The sequence below is a fragment of the Mytilus edulis genome, chromosome 5 (genome assembly GCF_963676685.1).
Source record: "Mytilus edulis chromosome 5, xbMytEdul2.2, whole genome shotgun sequence".
Taxonomy (NCBI): Eukaryota; Metazoa; Mollusca; class Bivalvia; order Mytilida; family Mytilidae; genus Mytilus; species Mytilus edulis.
The window spans coordinates 29,813,237-29,828,296 of record NC_092348.1 but is presented as its reverse complement, the minus strand read 5'-3'; positions in this window follow the sequence as shown (position 1 = coordinate 29,828,296).

Sequence of the window (15,060 nt, the reverse complement as noted above, 5' to 3'; positions counted from 1 at the left end):
AAAAAGGAAAACTGTGTCTATCAAATAACACACAAAACGGAAACCTTTGTCTATCAAACAACACACAAAAAGGAAAACTGTGTTTATTAAACAACACACAAAAAGGAAAACTATGTTTATTAAACAACACACAAAAAGGAAAACTGTGTCTATCAAATAACACACAAAACGGAAACCTTTGTCTATCAAACAACACACAAAAAGGAAAACTGTGTCTATCAAATAACACACAAAACGGAAACCTTTGTCTATCAAACAACACACAAAAAGGAAAACTGTGTTTATTAAACAACACACAAAAAGGAAAACTGTGTTTATTAAACAACACACAAAAAGGAAAACTGTGTTTATTAAACAACACACAAAAAGGAAAACTGTGTCTATTAAACAACACACAAAAAGGAAAACTGTGTCTATCAAATAACACACAAAACGGAAACCTTTGTCTATCAAACAACACACAAAAAGGAAAACTGTGTTTATTAAACAACACACAAAAAGGAAAACTGTGTTTATTAAACAACACACAAAAAGGAAAACTGTGTCTATCAAATAACACACAAAACGGAAACCTTTGTCTATCAAATAACACACAAAAAGGAAACCTTTGTCTATCAAACAACACACAAAACGGAAACCTTTGTCTATCAAATAACACACAAAAAGGAAACCTTTGTCTATCAAACAACACACAAAACGGAAACCTTTGTCTATCAAATAACACACAAAAAGGAAACCTTTGTCTATCAAACAACACACAAAACGGAAACCTTTGTCTATCAAACAACACACAAAAAGGAAAACTGTGTCTATCAAATAACACACAAAACGGAAACCTTTGTCTATCAAACAACACACAAAAAGGAAAACTGTGTTTATTAAACAACACACAAAAAGGAAAACTGTGTCTATCAAATAACACACAAAACGGAAACCTTTGTCTATCAAACAACACACAAAAAGGAAAACTGTGTTTATTAAACAACACACAAAATGGAAAACTGTGTTTATTAAACAACACACAAAAAGGAAAACTGTGTCTATCAAATAACACACAAAACGGAAACCTTTGTCTATCAAACAACACACAAAAAGGAAAACTGTGTTTATTAAACAACACACAAAAAGGAAAACTGTGTTTATTAAACAACACACAAAAAGGAAAACTGTGTCTATCAAATAACACACAAAACGGAAACCTTTGTCTATCAAATAACACACAAAACGGAAACCTTTGTCTATCAAACAACACACAAAACGGAAACCTTTGTCTATCAAATAACACACAAAAAGGAAAACTGTGTCTATCAAATAACACACAAAACGGAAACCTTTGTCTATCAAACAACACACAAAACGGAAACCTTTGTCTATCAAACAACACACAAAAAGGAAAACTGTGTCTATCAAATAACACACAAAACGGAAACCTTTGTCTATCAAATAACACACAAAAAGGAAAACTGCGTTTATTAAACAACACACAAAAAGGAAAACTGTGTTTATTAAACAACACACAAAAAGGAAAACTGTGTCTATCAAATAACACACAAAACGGAAACCTTTGTCTATCAAACAACACACAAAAAGGAAAACTGTGTTTATTAAACAACACACAAAAAGGAAAACTGTGTCTATCAAATAACACACAAAACGGAAACCTTTGTCTATCAAATAACACACAAAAAGGAAAACTGTGTCTATCAAACAACACACAAGAAGGAAACCTTTGTCTATCAAACAACACACAAAAAGGAAAACTATGTTTATTAAACAACACACAAAAAGGAAAACTGTGTCTATCAAATAACACACAAAACGGAAACCTTTGTCTATCAAACAACACACAAAAAGGAAACCTTTGTCTATCAAACAACACACAAAACGGAAACCTTTGTCTATCAAATAACACACAAAAAGGAAAACTGTGTTTATCAAATAACACACAAAACGGAAACCTTTGTCTATCAAACAACACACAAAAAGGAAACCTTTGTCTATCAAACAACACACAAAAAGGAAACCTTTGTCTATCAAACAACACACAAGAAGGAAACCTTTGTCTATCAAACAACACACAAAAAGGAAACCTTTGTCTATCAAACAACACACAAGAAGGAAACCTTTGTCTATCAAACAACACACAAAACGGAAACCTTTGTCTATCAAATAACACACAAAAAGGAAAACTGTGTTTATCAAATAACACACAAAACGGAAACCTTTGTCTATCAAACAACACACAAAAAGGAAACCTTTGTCTATCAAACAACACACAAAAAGGAAACCTTTGTCTATCAAACAACACACAAGAAGGAAACCTTTGTCTATCAAACAACACACAAAAAATTGAACTGTGTCTATCAAAGAAGACATAATAAGGAAAACTGTGTCAATCAAGCAACACAATAAAGTTGAGGCTGTATGTATGTATGAAACAACAAAATAAAGGGCGAACTGTGTCTATCAAACAACAAATCAAAAGGAGAGACTTTCTTTACGTCTATAATACAACACAATTAAAAGAGAGGATAAACAAATTATAGAGAGGCTGCATATACGTCTATCAAGGTTGAAACAACTGAATAAAAGCATAGACTGTATATGTGTCTATCAAACAACTCAATAAAAAGAGAAACTGTTTTCTACGTTTATCAAACATTATAATTAAGGATGTTATAGGCGCAAATGAAAAAATGAAATCGGCGCAAATGAAAGAATGAAAATTTTCAAAATCGGCGCAAATGTCATCCGCCCGTTGTCTTTACCTTTTTAAAAAAAATCTATTTCGTCTGTAATGGTAAACCAGCACAATAGGCGGTATTGTTTTGATGACATGAATGAAAACCGTAAGATAAAAACATCAAACGAAGGCCTTACTTTGACCTACAATTATTCACTTTTTACACTTTGCGACTTGGAATGAAAGTTGTATCTTTGGGATGTGCACATACAAACGATTCGTACAGTAAAAAATAGAATGATCAATGCCCGTGTAATACGCTTTAATTTGGTAAATATTTATCAGAGTTTTACTTACATCGTATAACTTCAAACCATGATATCTTTGCTAGGATTAGACATTCAAATTGATTCATTCAGATTAGAATTACCTCCCTTCTGCTGACTTCAAAGTTTTTATGATATCAAAATGCTTTAATTATAAGTTAATATCTAAATATTTCAAATATAATTACACCTTATATAAGAATGCCAGCTTTTGATTGGCTGATAGCCAGTGTATTTTTCGCATATTCTAACATTTCTTCCTCATTTCAAACGAATCTGACTGTTTTTCACCACTGCCGGTGAATATGCCTCAAATACCATGGTATTTGCCATTTTGGATATTCCTTTTTTACCCTCGCGAGCATTTTCCCGCCATTTTTTTTCGGATATGACGTTACATAAAGACAGCGCGAACGCGTATAAGTACATGTATAGTTCCCGCGGTATATTTTATGATAGTACTTGTCCTCAAATAAATATTTCCTTTTCCTAGTACAGAGAGTTTAAATTAAAATTCATTCGGTGTAATTAAACAGATATATCATGTTATGGAGGGGTATTTGAAAAAAATACAAGTCTTGGGACAAAATTTCCCTTGCCTAGCGGCTCGGGAAATTTAAGTCCCTCGACTTGTATTTTTCGCAAATACCCCTCCATAACATGATATATCTGTTCATAAATCATAGTTTCTGGAAGATTTTAATAACAATTTTTAACCTCTATTTAAAATTTGTCATAATTTAAAACACTTTCATTTCACAGTAATATGTCCTCTCTTTTTTCTGACATCGATCTTGTATAACTTGCATGTGATATGTGAAGTTGTTGTGTCAATTAAGTAAAATGGCTTCTTTGTAGAGGTAATTTATCTTTAAACTACTAGAGCCTATAGAGAGAATGTATCGCTCACATATGTCTATGAGCATCTTTAACAATGCTCTCTCTCCTACATTGTGGATTAGATATAACCTCAATGACATGACCAAAACAATGTTTTTGTCGATTTGCTGATCAATTAATATGTCTCCGTTTTCTCTCTATTTTCTTTACAACGGTTATAAACATCACTTAAAGCAATCAATCCTACAAATGAAACTAACGATTTTGGCAAAATTTTCCTTTTTTAAATCTTGTCTTTCTGGGCATTTTGTTATCAAAAGTGTCTATCTTTTAGAGTTTTCAAGATAGGGGTGAAACACGTAAAATTTTGATAAATATCGTCACTAAAGAGCAACAACTCCTTTAAGGAGTGGACTGATAATATTGGCTATATATTTGACTGAAATGTTATTCTTGCTGATCATTTTCATATTAAATATTTCGTAAAAATGAAAATGTTTTTTAACTTAACAAATATTTCATATGTTGTTGTTCATGTTCAAACTGTTGATACTATATGTACCATCTAATAGTTCGTCTATCATTTAAAACGAAATTTAAGAAAAGATTTATAAAAAGCGGTACCAATACACAGTTGTACGATACACAGTACTGCAACTGACCTTGAAAGTGAGCCTAATCAACGGGTTTAATGTACCGGAATAACATACGGCTGTAAATTGTTTTAAATGATGTAATAATATTTTTTTCTATTCTAATTTTCATTTGGTCGTAAAAACTTTCTTCGATCAATTTTTTGTATTCTAGCCTGTTTTTCGGTATAAACACTCCTTTTTGTAAAAAAAAAACACCCGATGTTTTTAAAATATTAGTTATTTTATTAGTACTTATTATTTCTTTTAGCGAGAGTAGCACTTAGGTCTCTAATATGTATGGTTAATAAGTTATATCACTTTACACATAATTTTAGATATGATAGGGGCAAAAACTCCCATTCATTGTCTACGCACCCTTTCAACTAAAATTATTAAGTTACGACATGTCGCAACTATCAATTTAGTCAAAATAATTTGTCGATATCTTATACGGTTTCTGGAAATGAGTGGAAATAAGCCTAATTCAATAATTAGAACATGACCTTGACTTTTGACCTTGACCTAATTTTCATTATTTTGGACCAAGGACCTCAAATCAAAAGATCCTAGGTCTCTATCACTTATGGTGTTCCAGTTTTAAATACATTTCAAAATTTCCAGATACAAAAGGGGAAATAACTCTCATTTAGAGCGTTCATATTTCTTTAGTCGAAATTAGACAAATCATGTGAAGGATATAACGAGCAATTTTATAAAATAAATTTGTCTTAATCTTTTACGGTTGCGAAGGAGTTGTGAGCACAAGGAAAACAGTGTTTGGGGAGATAACTCCTATAAAGAAAAGCATTCGGTTACGCAGGGTAAATTTCAAAAGCGCATAAACTGTTCAATATCATATACCAAATATCAAAGCGACATATTGCGAAACAAATGTTTATCGCAAGAACAAAATTAGGCGGAAGAAAAAAAAAATAATCAAAAGAAAAACAATAGGTCTTTCCACAGAAAAGTGGAAAGACCTAATAATCAGAAGAAAAACAATAGGTCTTTCCACAGAAAAGTGGAAATACCTAATTAATGTTTGTTGTTTAAGCGGCCGGTATTCTTAACTAGGTCACAATTTTAACAATTCCATCAGGATTATTTAGTCAAGAGTAGTCTGGCACTTGGTTTTATATTTTGTGTGTATTTAGCAACTAATACAGCATTTGAAAGATCGAAAGTAAACGTTTTACAGGAAGCATATCAAAATATCATCATACAAGGTATCATCTTATACGTACTTGAATGTCTTAAGTAAATAAGAATTTAAAACTCAAATCATAATAAAATAAACATCGTGAAGTTTTATAATAATAAATCAGCCCTTGACCAAGCGTTTCATTACTTCAATACTAATTCAACAAGACGTTATTTGTTTAAACATTCAAATAAAAGAATAACAAGACAGGCCATTAAAAAAGACCTCCACTTCAGATTTTATGTACAATTAACAGCGAAAACATATTAATGCGTTTGTATTAATATCAAACGGATATTTTCCATCGCGACATCACGTACGTACTAACAAATAATTATAAAACAAAAACTTTTAAGTATTGAGGAGATGCGGAAACAATTTTTTTTATCCCTTACAGATACCAGACAAAAACAATAAGTTATGGACATTACGTTTTCTGGCCTGTGCCTCCATTCGTTCGTTCGTTCGTTCGTTCGTTCGTTCGTTCGTTCGTTCGTTCGTCTGTCTCGATTCAAGTTAAAGTTTTGGTCGAGGTAGTTTTTGATGAAGTTGGAGTGCAATCAACTTGAAACTTAGTACATATGCTCCCTATGATATGATCTTTCTAATTTTAATGCCAAATTAGAGATTTTCTTCCATTTTCACGGTTCACTGAACACAGACAATTATAGTGCGGATGGGGCATCCGTGTACTGGGGACACATTCTTGTTAATTATAGTTTCTTTTGTATATTTCGGAGTTTAGAATGACATTCATTATCACGGAACTAGTACACATTTTGCTTAGGGGCCAGCTGAGGCACGCCTCCGGGTGCGGGATTTTTTCGCTATATTGAAGAGCCACTAGGGGCCTTCGACTGTTTTAATTTCTGCTCTTTTGTCGGTTTTTTTTCTCTTTGACACATTCCCCATTTCCATTCTCAATTTTACTTTAATTGTGTAAACTGGTGTCCTCATGAATGTTACATTTCATTTTGAAATGGAGGTTAATTTCAGAATGAAGCCCGATTGCTGTTAGCCAATCAAAACAATGTAATTATAATGAAGCATACAGTTTATTACATGTAATGTAATGTTGGTGAATAAAGCACGATACTTTTTTTCATGTCAACTCAAATTACAGAATCTCTTGAAACATATGTAATGTAATGTAATTATTCCAATATGGTAAATGTAAGATCTTTTTCTTTATTCTATTCTAATATATATTGTAATTGGGTAATGCTTATTTTGTGATTCACCTCTACAGCCATTTTATTTGGTTATTTTCTCGCCTTTCGTTAAACCCTGGGTATAGTCCAATTTGAATTTTATTTACAGCTTTATTAACAATTGTCAATAGTGAAAAACTATTGCCAAGATAAAACAGTATCATACAAATGTTCTCACCTTAGATTCTATTCAGAATTTTAGTTTCTAGACCTGCGATATCTTTTTCCAAAAATAATATGGTAGGAAGAAAAAGTACTTTGTTTCCTGGTTATTTGATACCGATCAGTTTTTAAAAAAATGGGTGGGGGTATTTTAAATACATTTGGTGAATTAAGTAATCAATTGCAAACGAAATTGTAAAAGCGAATTTAGTTGTTACTATGATACATAGAAATTGTTAGGGATTAGAAGAAACAATTATCATGTTTACTTTGAACCCCTGAAAATGATTTTGAGGTTAATGATGTCACGTATGCAATGGAATACCATTCATATGGAAGCATGCATACAATTACTGCGATGATTTTCTCTCATACATTCGATAATATAACAGGATGCAAGAATGAACACAACATGTCTTAATTGGAAAAAGCAAAGTTTATGCTTTTTTTATGTACCATTAAAATAAAGTTGAGGTGTACAGTGTAAATAATACCAAGCACATTTGAGACTATCATATCTAACTGTCATTTTACAAGATTTTCTATGTATTATTTAATGTTAGTATTTAAAAGTAAATACAAATACATATTTATTTTGATAAAACTTGAATACATGTACTTCAAAACTTTAATATTGGCATTCATCACTATCAAAACAGTCATTTATGAATTCAATACTAATTCAACAGAATCTGTATTTATATAAGACATTTGAATGAATATGAATATGGTTCAAAATACCTCTATTTGAAAAAAAACATATAGGTATGATTTCGTTTATATCTTATCAAAAGACTGTATATTCGTTGGTGATGGCACGTATTTTAATGTGTTCTTTTTTTTTATCTTTTATCTTTAAAATAGAATTTAAGGTCAAAGGAAGTCTAACTACTTCGACAAATAGACTGAACAAAGAAATATAACCTTAATTTGATATAAATAACCAGTAACAATGGTTTGTTTGTAATACATAAATTAAAGAGATACCATACATGTACAATTGTACAATGAATTATATGATCATAGTTCAATTAACTAAGGCATATATCTGTTTGATTGTTAGTTATAATTGTGTACCAAAAACTGGTTCTTCTTTTGGCAAAAGTCTTTCTTTTTTTTTTAATTTGACCTTCATCGTTTATCCGAATGTCAACATAGACATAATGGTGTTTGGAGCATATTTATTTTTTTGTCAAATTGTATCACTATTATTTATTTTGATAATAGTTTGGTTCTTGCGTCAAATCCCGTCATTATTTTTCATTTTTTTCATTTTTGAGGTAGGTTTTGGGGTTTAGGTATGATTTAAATGTAAAGTTTTAGATATAAATAAAATTGAGAATTGAAATGGGAAATTTATCAAAGAGACAACAACCCGACCATATAGAGCAGACAACAACTCGACCATATAGAGCAGACAACAACTCGACCATATAGAGCAGACAACAGCCGAAGGCAATCAATGGGTTTTTAATGCAGCGAGAAACTCCCGCACCCTGAGGAGTCTTTCAGCCGGCTCCTAAACAAATATGTTACTTGATAATGGACGTCATACTAATCATACAAGACCAACAAAGGCCAGTTTAAAATGTTTCATGATACAGTACCGCTGCAATACACTAATGAAGTAGACATGTCTTTTAGTCAAATATTTCATTCCCATGGAACTATGTCTGATTGTTATTAATAATATGACACTTCAAATTTTGAATCAATATCATGCTTCATTACTACATTTTAAAATTTTACATTCATTCAAAATGTAAAATAAAAGCCCATATAAACAAATGGGACGCTTGTTTTAGTCATGTAAAATAATTAAAGTTGTTTGTTAAAATAAAAATCTTTCTTTAAGTTTATATTTGTTAAAAGCTGCAAGTGAATTACAATGCACTTTAGACAGTTATTTTCAAACATTTCAATAACAGTTTGTTTCCCTTCCCATAATTTTCTTTGGATTCGTTTTCAGTGTAGACTTGTCAAATGTTAATAGCCTTAATGGTTAAATATATCTGTTTGTCTGCTAATTGATTCGTTTTCTACTTAATGGTTCATATTAAAGTGTCTGAAAGGGGATGGAAACCCGTTAAAACAAAGAGCAGAATAACATATCGAATGTAAATCAAATACGAGATGTTTTAATTGCTTAAAGTTTCCTCGATACAATCCATAAGTTTGACACCAATCCTACTAGTTTATCTATTCTAATATTTACTGGTATCAAGTGATATTTCATTGTTGCTAATTGTGTTTTACACAGGAAAGTGGTAAAAAATCAAGTCAAAAAGTGGGAGACAAAAAAAAGAAAGGTCAAGGGCGAGAACGAAAAATCTGTTGACAAAAAAGTGCTGTTTAATTGTCGCTTATTGCGTTTTACCGAGGAGAGTGGTATAGAATCTAGTCAAAAAATGGAAGACAGAAAAGGAAAGGTCAAGGGTGACAACGAAAAATCCATTGTAAAAAATATAAATAATAAGAACGTGCAATCTTTATATAAAACAGAACACGTGGTTATGATTACTAATGAAACAACTCACCACCATGACGAGAAAATTAACATTTAGTGGTCCTTCAGCAATGTCAAAAACCTATACTTTATATAGTGATCGAGCTATTATACAATATGTGAAACAATTCAAAAGAGAAAAACCCAAAGGACCATTTTATATACTAAAACCATAGGCAAAAGGCAATACGGCAGACTTTAACCAACGACAATCATTGCACTACAGGTTTTTGACTTTAGACCGACACATATAAAGTGTAGCTGAAGTGGGAGTATTCATTCTGAGAATGATAAGTCTTGTTGGAACAATAGCGTATTGTTTCCGATGACAGTGGATAAAGAAGTTCATGACCAAAACTAGAGTTACAATTCAAATGCTTTACACTTGTAAATGCTGCCTATCCCCAGGAATACCCTATAGATATTACGATTCACAGGAGTCGATAATAAATGCATTTCCTAAAAGTTAAACATGTATCAAATATGCATCTATTTGAAAGTTTTATCGGGTAGAATTTATCTAAGCATTTAACAAAACTAAAAGTATCATTAATCATGTAAAGCTATTTCTGCATGACATCAATAACGTAAAAAGGATGTTCAATTTAAGTGGTCTTCTAATTGACCTTCGATTAACGTATCTTACGTAACTCTGAAATCTGAATGCAACAGATCAATCATTTAAACAATCGTCAAAAACGGACATGATGCATTAACTTATAAAGCCCTAAAATGTGAACAACATTTTTTGTTAAATCACAAGTCAAAACGAGGCTTTCAGCACAGAGTTAAAGCTCTATACTCACCACTGTTAGAGTTGAAGTAAATTATAATAGGTAAAATTATACACAAATTAAACAATTATTTTGTAATGTTCAGCATTTTTCTCGCTTGCAAAGTGGTCGTCTTAACGAGATTCAGCGGTAGCGAATTGCTATTGTTGTTTTTTTTCTCCGTGCAATTACTTATGAAACGTTCCATAAATACTTTTCCAATTTTAATACTGATGACGAAATGTGGGTCAAGATCGATATTATCAACTTTCACTTTTGCCCTTAAAGAGTAATGGTTCGTGAGAAATTAGAAACTAACACTTTGTGTCGTTTCCAATTCCGTACTATACCTTGTCAATCATTCAGCCAATGTTTTTTAAATTTTTATATTTTGTTACTGATGACAAAATGGAGGTCAAGTTTGATATTGACGATTTTCTGATGCCGTTCTATAGTTTTTTCCTTGATCGGAAAATACTAGACACAGAACCTTGAAAGCCGAATACACTTGAATTACAATGCTTTAAAATACCGAAAACTCAACTGGTTATTAGAAAGTGCAAATGTAACTTATTCCTCACTCCGCAAAAATCCCCAACGTTTTTACAATACATGTATATAAAATAATATATCTTTCGTTTGTAGAAATGCACTTTGTGACATACAGATCGATCAGAATGCATCTATTTCGAATGAAAATACTAGTAGTATAAACAGTTGAAAGACATGCATTTTTCAGTGTATACATATGTATTAGTATAGTTTCTTTTGTACCTATTTGCGCCTGACCCGAGACAGGAGCGTCTGGCCTTTGTTAGTCTTAAGTTGTATGTTGTTTTGTTCTTATTTCATTTATATTTTTTGGAATTTAGTGTGACGTCCATTTTCACTGAACTAGTCCACATTTTTTATTAAGGACCAAGACCAATATGTGTGGACTTCGGCTGGTTTCCGTTCTTTGGTCGGATGTTGTCCCTTTGACTCATTCCCCATTTCCATTCTCAATTTTAATTTTACTAGTACTAGTATTGAAGCTGCCTTACACAATCAGAGATTTGATCTATTCTTTTTCATTTGTTAACATTTGTAAATAAAATCCTCGTGCAAAAATTATCAACATTTACAGCTTTCATAGATTTTAAAAAAGCATATGATACTGTTAGTAGAAAATTATTGTTTACAAAATTAGATGATTTAGGAATTAGTACACATATTTTATGTACATTGAAAGCTATATATTCACATGTAGAATGTTGTATTAAACTTAATGGCAATATGACAGACTGGTTTAGCGTTAATTCAGGTTTAAAACAAGGATGTGTATTATCGCCTATTATGTTCAACATTTTTATTAATAGTTTAATTGATGTAATAAAAGCACTAGACATTGGTGTAGACATTGATGGTGAAAAAGTTGGTATACTTTTATATGCTGATGACATTGTATTTATTGCTGAAAATGAAAATAATTTACAAACTCTATTAGATGTATTAAGTTATTGGTGTGTTACCAATTGTATGAATGTGAACTTAGATAAAACTAAAGTTGTTCATTTTAGGAACCCTTCGGTTCAACAAACATCTAAATGTTTTTTGTTAAATAATAATACAGTGCAAATAGTATCTTGTTACCAATATTTGGGTCTACTGTTGACAGAATATCTCGATTATAACGAGATGGCTAAAGCTGTAGCAAGGTCTGCAAGTCGAGCTCTAAGTTTATTGATTGTTAAATGTAAAGCACATGGTGGTTTCCAGCACAGTACCTTTACAACATTATTTGATACTCTGGTCTGGCCAGTAATAAGCTACGGTGCATCCATTTGGGGCACTCGTTCTTTTTCTTGTGTCAACGCTGTCCAGAACAGAGCTATCAGGTTTTTTATGGGTGTTGGCAAGTATACGCCAAATGATGCAATTAACGGGGACATGGGCTGGAGACCTCCTAGTGTAAAACAATGGACATGTGTCTTCAGGCATTGGGCAAGATGTAGTTCTATGACTAATGACAGAATGAATTATAAAGTTTTCAAATGGTCACATAAAAATGCTGTAAATAATAAGAAAAACTGGTGTAATAGAGTCATGAAAAAATTTAAAGATTGTAACTTTGATTTGTATACTACAATTGATAATGTGCTGCATAAGAATATTGTTCTTCAAATTGAAAATGTTTTATTTAATAAATATATTGTAGAATGGCAAACGAAAATTTTGTCACAGAGTAATGGTAACAAGCTTCGTACTTATAAGCTATATAAGTCACAATATTGTACAGAGTTATATTTAAAACAAAAAATGTCTATTAAATTTAGAAGTGCTTATGCAAAATTTAGATGTGGCGTTGCGCCACTTAAAATAGAAACAGGACGATATGAGAAAAAGCCAATAAATGAAAGATGTTGTTTTATGTGTAATAACGAAATTGAAGATGAGAAACATGTAATTACGTTATGTCCTTTATATGCAGACCTTCGAAATATATTGTATAATGAAGCAGTGAAACATAACGATCAATTTTATAACTTGTTTATTGACCAACAATTTATATTTTTATTCAGTAATGAAGAACTATGCCAGGTAGTTGATAAAACCTGCTTTAATATTTTATGTAGAAGAACAAATTTTTTATTTGTATATAGCTAATGATGTATTTTAAATCTTAGATATATATAGTTTTAAAATTGTGTGAAATATTGTATATAATTAATCCTTTAATATTAGTCTCTCATAATTCTTAATAGAATGGCACTTGTATATGTTTTAGTACATGTATTTGAAGCTAATAATATTTTACTGTTAGTTTTAATATACAATATGTTTTATATATGTTATCCAATATTTCATGTTATACGCAATGTTTTATATGTATATTGGAATGTATAATGTTATTCAAGTGGTGAGACTTTAATAAACTATTGAATCTGAATCTGCATATATCTTTAAATATCTAAGCTTTGTTCCTCCAAGCGTTAGAGATACTGGGAAATGCCCAGAAACAAATCTATCGCAGTAAATTTTACTGCCATTACCTTTTAGGGAAAATAAAAGTGGCTTGAAAGAACATTGTAGCATCTTAGGTTTCAAAAAGATATATTTCATTGTTTTTAATTTCAATGTTTGAACATTTTATTTCAGAGAAATGCATTGTCTATTTTAATGTCTCAAAATGTTGAAATTAATTGAAACAATTGTGGTTAACTTTCAAGTGTAGTTTTATTTCAACAAGCTATATAAGGAAATTATATACATAAACTCGCATATATGTTGTTTTTTTTTTATCTTTTTGTGCATATTCCAATTCGTATAACAATTGAGACATGCATTAAGTTTCCATTATCACTGGAGTAGTTTACATATGTGTTTAGGGGCCAGCTGAAGGACGCCTCCGGGTACGGGATTTTCTCGCTGCATTGAAGACTCATTGGTGGCCTTCGGCTGTTGTCTGCTGTATGGTCAGGTTGTTGTCTCTTTTGCACATTCCCCATTGCCATTCTCAATTTTATTATATATAAAAGGAAATTGTGTGTTGTACTATTAGAAGTTAAACTAAGGTACCAGTTTATACTTTCCAATAAGAATACCTCCGGAGCTAGTATGATCAAAGAGATTACTTGTAACATCCTCTCCTATTAATAGCTTCCTATGTTAGTTAGCCATAGCTTGTTTTGTGATTGTTGTTAATCACAACAAAGGATCACCCAAAACACCGTACTTTGCAATCAGGTACGGAAAAACTGAAAATATAACAACCATTTTTTTGTAGGAAAGTACATTTGTACATCTAATTAATACACAATACTACACTCAACTCGACAACAAGGTCGAAATTACAAAAATACTAAGCGACGCATTATCTAGCAGCGTCTATGTATTGATAAAGAGAAAAATATATGAGCCGACTGAATGACAAGTGAAGTTAACATTTTCTTTATTTATTCAAAATATAATGACATTGTTTCCACAAAGGCCATTTAACCGTAAGACTGATATTCAACGTGTTCCAGTGCTAACAAAAACACACAAAATTTACTTGACATTTTAATGTTAGAGTGAACTCTGCCAGAAAATTAATGGTGTATGCTGTCTAGTCTGAGTCGGGTTAAGAAAACATACACAAATATTTATGGTGAGTGAAAGAACTTATTATCTATAAACCACGTTAACTGTCAATTTCTGTCGTCCTCACTCAATTGTGGAAAAAGTTGCAGTTGTTAAATATTTGATACCACAACAGTACAATATTTTGTATTAAATATTTGACATTGCAATAGTTAAATATTTGGTTGTTATAGTTAAATATTTGACATTGCAATAGGGAAATATTTGCAATAGTTAATTATTTGGTTGTAATAGTTTAATATTTGACATTGCAATAGGTAAATATTTGGTTGTAATCGTTAAATATTTGACATCGCAATGGGAAAATATTTGGTTGTAATAGTTAAATATTTGACAATGCAATATGTAAATATTTGGTTGTAATAGTTAAATATTTGACAATGCAATATGTAAATATTTGGTTGTAATAGTTAAATATTTCACATTGCGATTGGTTAATATTTGACATTGCAATTATTTTAGTTAAATATTTGGTTGAAATAGTAAAATACTTGACTTTGCAATAGTTGAATATTTGACATTGTAATAGTTGAATATTTGGTTCTGTAATAGTTAAATGTTTGACATTGCAATAGATAAGTATTTGGTATTGTAATACTTA